The following is a 6000-nucleotide window of genomic DNA, read 5'->3' as shown; positions in this document are numbered from 1 at the left end:
CAGTTGAGTACTCTGTTGTTGTTTGAGGACTGTTCCCGTTTCCATAGCAAATCTGCTCTATACTGCCTCATCAGTGTCTTAGAAAGAATGCAGTTCAAAGATCCAATGCACTACCATTAAAACATGTTCAAGTAATCAATAAATTACATGCATCTAAATAAATATATAGACATTTATATACAGGGAATAAGTTCACAAATAAATAATTTCAAAATCTTTATGTGACTAATGTTTTGGGGGTCACTCTTATGATTGTACTGTTATTGCTGATCTGTGGTATAGGTTCAAACAAAACCTGGTCCTGAAATGCAGTGTAAACAAACATCCTCTGATTTTAAGACAATGTCTGGGCTTGACTTCATTAATTCGAATGCATGTAGTCTTTTACAAAAAAAAAAAAAGGATATTGTTCGTATTTTGGCACAGACAACTGACGATGTTATTATAATTTCTGATACATTGCTTAATAAATCAGTCTGTGATAAAGAGCTTTCTATTAAATTATATCAGTTAAATCGTGCTGTCCACAGAGAAGCGGTGGCATAGCCATTTATGTTAAAAATAAGTATCATAAATAAGTATAATACCAATGTTTTGTTAGTGAAATCGGTTTCTAAACAGTTTGAATAACTTTTGTTAAAAGTAACAGTCTCAAAGATATCTTTTCTGTTTTAGGTTTTTACAGACCCCCTTCAGCTGTTAAGGAGTCTTTGATCTCTCTCACTGATGTATTTTCTAAACTTCATCAAGGTGAAATATTAATTGTTTGAGATACGAATTGGGATTAGCTCACCAAAAAAATAATGTTCTTAGAGGTTTTGGACAAACGTGCTCCTTTTAGAAAATTTGAGTTAAAATAGGATAAGCCATGGTTTTCAGAGGAACTGTCAATTCTTATTTATTAAAGGAATGTCTTTTTTTTTTTTTTTTTTTTTTTTGTTTGGCTAGGGCAAGGAAATTAAAGTCTGAGGTACTTTGGTCCTAGAACTGAGAAAGGTATAAAATGAAATGTATTCCCAGCCCTGACAGGACTATCCTTATCATCCTTAATATGCTGCTGTGCAAAACCATTCAAGGCCTAAAAAAAAATGAAGCAAAACCTGATGAAGCTAAATGTTTATTAAAAGAATTCAACATCTCTACTTTATCAAACAGGGAAAGAGCCATCTAAAATGAATTAAGTTATCTGGTGATATGATTTTGTCTTACAAAAACTTGAGGGATAACTCACATTTTCTGTAGTGACTGGTTAAAAAAGCTGATTATTATTTATCGAAGCAGGACACTTGTTCCTTAGAAACCTAATTTCCTGCTTTCATGTCCCTGGTAGAAAATTGACACTTGGAATTTAATTGGAGTGGGTATAGTTCTACAACAAACTGATTTTTGTTCAGGTATTAGTTCCACAAATGTGTGGAAAAAACGCCTTATGCCGCGGACAGAGTGTGTTCAATCAGATGTTTTTTTTAATTCTAATATCTTATCAGTTCATAAGGGGGTACCACAAGGTTCAGTGTTGGGTCACTTATTATTCATTATTTATATTAATAATATGGATTATAATGTTCAAGATGCAAATTTTCACTTTTATGCTTAAGATACTGTAGTTTATTGTTGTAAATTATCCAAGGCAATTTTCAGTTTAGAATCACAAGTAGCTTTTGGAATATTAGAAACCCAACTTTAACTTTTAAAACTAGTTTTAACAAGAGAGAGAGAGAGAGAGAGAGAGAGAGAGAGAGAGAGAGAGAGAGAGAGAGAGAGAGAGAGAGAGAGAGAGAGAGAGAGAGACTCAGGTGGTATTTTATACAGGAATGCTAGTGTTTCTTCAATTCAGAATGTTGATGCAGTTTACCATGATGTGTTGAAATGTATTACTGGATCTGGAGGTTTAACTCATCATTGCATCTTGTATGCAAAGGTTGAATGGTCCTCTCAGTTTGTACATAGGCTATGTCATTGGTTCACTATTATTTATAAAAGCACTGATAACTTGGTTGCCCACATATCTTGCAACACATGTTAATATTTGTTTTAAATTCTTACTGCAGCCTGGGAGAGCCAGTTGGAGAACCATCCTCTGCTTGGAAATCTCTAGATTCTACTCTAGTTTAGTATCTTATTTATATGATTTATTTACACTGTATATGTTGTTATATTATAGACTGTTTTAGAATACACTGTAATACACTGCTGTGAATCGTATCTGCCACAATTTACACCAGGGTGCAAATAGTGCCACTATTTACACTAAGTGAAAACAGCATATACTTACCTTAGTTAATTATTAATACATTTGTGCATGTGATTGGTGTGTTTGGTTAGTTAAAGAATTACATTCTTTCATTTTTTTAAATTCTGATGCTGTTATACCTGTGTTAATAATCTATAGTTTAAAGTTTCACATTTTTAAGCTGTATACTTTTAAATACTTTATTTGTTTGTTTGCACAGTTTAAGCCTGCTAAATTATTGAGATTGGGCGTGATTGGTTAGGTGTACAAGTAGGTTGGGGGGCCCCATTTTGAAAATCTGCTTAGTGCCCCCTTAATGCTGGTAACAGCCCTGGATTAGCATGTTTCTATAATGCCACTGGTAACTGAACTTTTGCTCTTACAAGATTCTGAATCTATGCTGCTAGGAGTCCGTGCAACAAATACAAAAAGACAAAAGGGCACTTGATTGACTGCAATGTCACAATATTCATCAATTGTGGTTGGATGAAAAAACAACCCCCCTGCTGCACACTTTCAGAGTGTTTATCATAGTGTACTGCAGAGTTTTTCTTGGCAAAATAGGCAATATCACAACACAAGAGGATACAGTCAAATTGTCTGCGGAGACATGACCTGCTGATTGCTCTCCATTTCAAGATATGTGTGGGGTTATTTTAGATCATAATTACTTGCCCACTCACTATGGGGCTCTGACAGAAATTGTACTTATTTACATCTCAGGGTTCGTTGTTAGTTATGTGTTAAGGAAACTTAGTTGTGAAGTGTGTCGAAGTAGCCTGGTATCTGATGTAGGGTATCTCATACACGATTTTTCAGATTTTATCAATTAATTTGAATTAACGTTTTGACACGATTTAATTTTGTTTTTTAATTGAGGGATGAAGGTTTCACATAAAATGTTAGCAAATGCTTTAATTAGACACATTTCTTGTCCACTAATGGCAGATTAAGAAATAGAAAAAAAAAAAATTACACTGCTTGACTTGATGCTACCCCAAATCTGATCAGTGCATGAACGTAACAAAAGTTAACAATGTGGAGACTGATTACTCTTCACATCAGGATGACCTTGTCAAAGAAAGGCACTAATATTTCCTCAGTTGTTTGGAAATTATTTGAATTTGACTAATGTAACATGTAAAGAATGCTGAAAGTCAGCTGCAACCAGAAGTGGCAGCACAACTAATTTATTCCAGTATTTTTGGCAGAGACACCAAGATGAATGGGAAGAATGCAGTAGGCTACCAGACGAAAACGTCGTGGTTACTGGTGTAACCTCCGTTCCCTGATGGAGGGAACGAGACGTTGGTATCGATGTAGTGACACTAGGGGTCACTCTTGGGAGCCCGAGACACCTCTGGTCTTTGATAAAAGGCCAATGAAAATTGGCGAGTGGTATTTGCATGCCACTCCCCCGAACATACGGGTATAAAAGGAGCTGGTATGCAACCACTCATTCAGGTTTTACGCTGAGGAGCCGATATAAGGTCCGGCCATTTCAGCGGGTAGTTCAGCGTTGTGGCAGGAGGGACCAACGTCTCGTTCCCTCCATCAGGGAACGGAGGTTACACCAGTAACCACGACGTTCCCTATCTGTCACTCACTCGACGTTGGTGTCGAAGTAGTGACACTAGGGGTCCCTATACAAAATGCCACAAGGCTGAACTGTGTTACGTGAACTGGCGGTGTGTGGTGGGCAGACTTGCTGTGTGCCTCATAGCCAGCACACCAGGTCGACACGTAACCTCCCCCAACACAGTTATGAGTGTCGAACGGCCCTTTTTGGGGACAAGTCGACTACCCAGAGATAGAGACAGGCTTAACCCAGTCATGGCCTCTTTCCCCTTCTCTTTTTCCACTCCCTAAAAAGAAGGGGGATTATCCGACTGGGCTGCCAGGTCTAGTCGGGGGGTGTCCCTCCCAAGGGGAGGACACCGCGGAGACCACACCTCGCCCCAAGAGAGGGGGGATATTTAAGTGGAAGAATACATCACATGGTCTTTCCAACCATGTGGAGAGCCTTCAAGGTAGATCCTACCCAATGGGGGAGGAGTTACTACAACATGGAGACTGAGAGGCTCTGCCCAAGGAAGACGCAGTTTGCCAGTAGGGAAACGAACTAGCGGAAGATATAGATCGCATGGGGTTAGCCTTACAGGGAACCGCCACATGCGGAGCACCTACCCCAGAACCGGGCTCTTAGTTAGCGCGTGTACTGGGCCGGCAGCGAGTCTCTCCGAAAACTCGACTGCCACAGGGCTCGGAGGAAGTCAACCAGGGAACAACTTTTGTGAACACTACTGGGAATTAACAGCACACGTCTTCAGCTCAAAAGGAGGTGGAAGGCGCTATGTGCAAGCGATACACCCAGCCGGCTATCCCGGGCTTATCCGCTTGTGTTGCGTGCCACTACCTGGGACCAAACCGGTTCCACCCGGAGGTTGTAGAACCTTGCAAAGGTGTTGGGTGTTGCCCAGCCCGCTGCTCTGCAATGTCTGTTAGAGAGGCACCTCTGGCCAGGGCCCAAGAAGCCGCTACACCACGGGTAGAATGGGCTCGTAGCCCTACCGGGGGCGGCATGTTTTTGGGCGAGACATGCCATAGTTATGGCGTCAATGAGCCAGTGGGCGATCCTCTGCTTGGAGACAGCGCTTCCTTTCCGCTGTGCACCAAAGCAGACAAAGAGCTGCTCGGAGATTCTAAAGCTCTGCGTGCGATCCAAATAGATGTGTAAAGCGCGCACCGGACACAGCAATGACAGGGCTAGGTCTGCCTCCTCCTGGGGCAGCGCTTGCAGGTTCACCACCTGGTCTCTAAAAGGAGTGGTGGGAACCTTGGGCACATAGCCCGGTCGGGGGTCTCAGGATCACGTGAGAATAGCCCGGACCGAACTCCAGGCACGTTTCGCTGACAGAGAACGCTTGCAGGTCACCTACCCTCTTGATGGAAGTGAGCGCAGTCAGGAGGGCAGTCTTCAAGGAGAGTGCCTTAAGCCCGGCTGACTGCAAAACTCAAAGGGGGCTCTCTGTAGACCCTGAAAAACTACAGAGGTCCGATGAGGGAACAAGGCGTGGCCTGGAGGGATTCAGCCTCCTGGCACCTCTTAGGAACCTGATGATCAGATCATGCTTCCCTAAGGACTTACCGTCGACTGCGTCATGGTGTGCTGCTATGGCAGCAACGTACACCTTCAAGGTGGAAGGGGACAGCCTCCCTTCCAACCTCTCTTGCAGGAAGGAAAGCACTGATCTGACTGCGCACCTCTGGGGGTCTTCCTGATGGGAAGAACACCACTTAGCGAACAGACACCACTTAAAGGCATACAGGCGCCTCGTAGAGGGAGCCCTAGCCTGAGTGAACGTGTCTACCACCGCAGGTGGGAGACAGCTTAGGTCTTCCGCGTCCCGTCCAGGGGCCAGACATGGAGATTCCAGAGGTCTGGGAGCGGGTGCCGGATGGTGCCCCTTCCCTGAGAAAGAAGGGCCTTTCTCAAGGGAATTTGCCCGGGGGGAGCTGTCACGAGGAGCGTGAGGTCCGAGCACCACGTCTGGGCGGGCCAGTAGGGTGCTTACCAGGACGACCTTCTCCTCGTCCTCCCTGACCTTGCACAGGGTCTGTGCAAGCAGGCTCACTGGGGAAAACGCATATTTGCGAATGCCAGGGGACCAGCTGTGTGCCAGCGCGTCTATGCCGAGGAAGACCTCGGTGAGGGCGTACCAGAGCGGGCAGTGGGAGGATTCTTGGGAGGCGAACAGGTGCACCTG

The sequence above is a fragment of the Myxocyprinus asiaticus genome, chromosome 31 (assembly GCF_019703515.2).
Source record: "Myxocyprinus asiaticus isolate MX2 ecotype Aquarium Trade chromosome 31, UBuf_Myxa_2, whole genome shotgun sequence".
Taxonomy (NCBI): domain Eukaryota; kingdom Metazoa; phylum Chordata; class Actinopteri; order Cypriniformes; family Catostomidae; genus Myxocyprinus; species Myxocyprinus asiaticus.
This window is presented reverse-complemented; position numbering follows the sequence as displayed.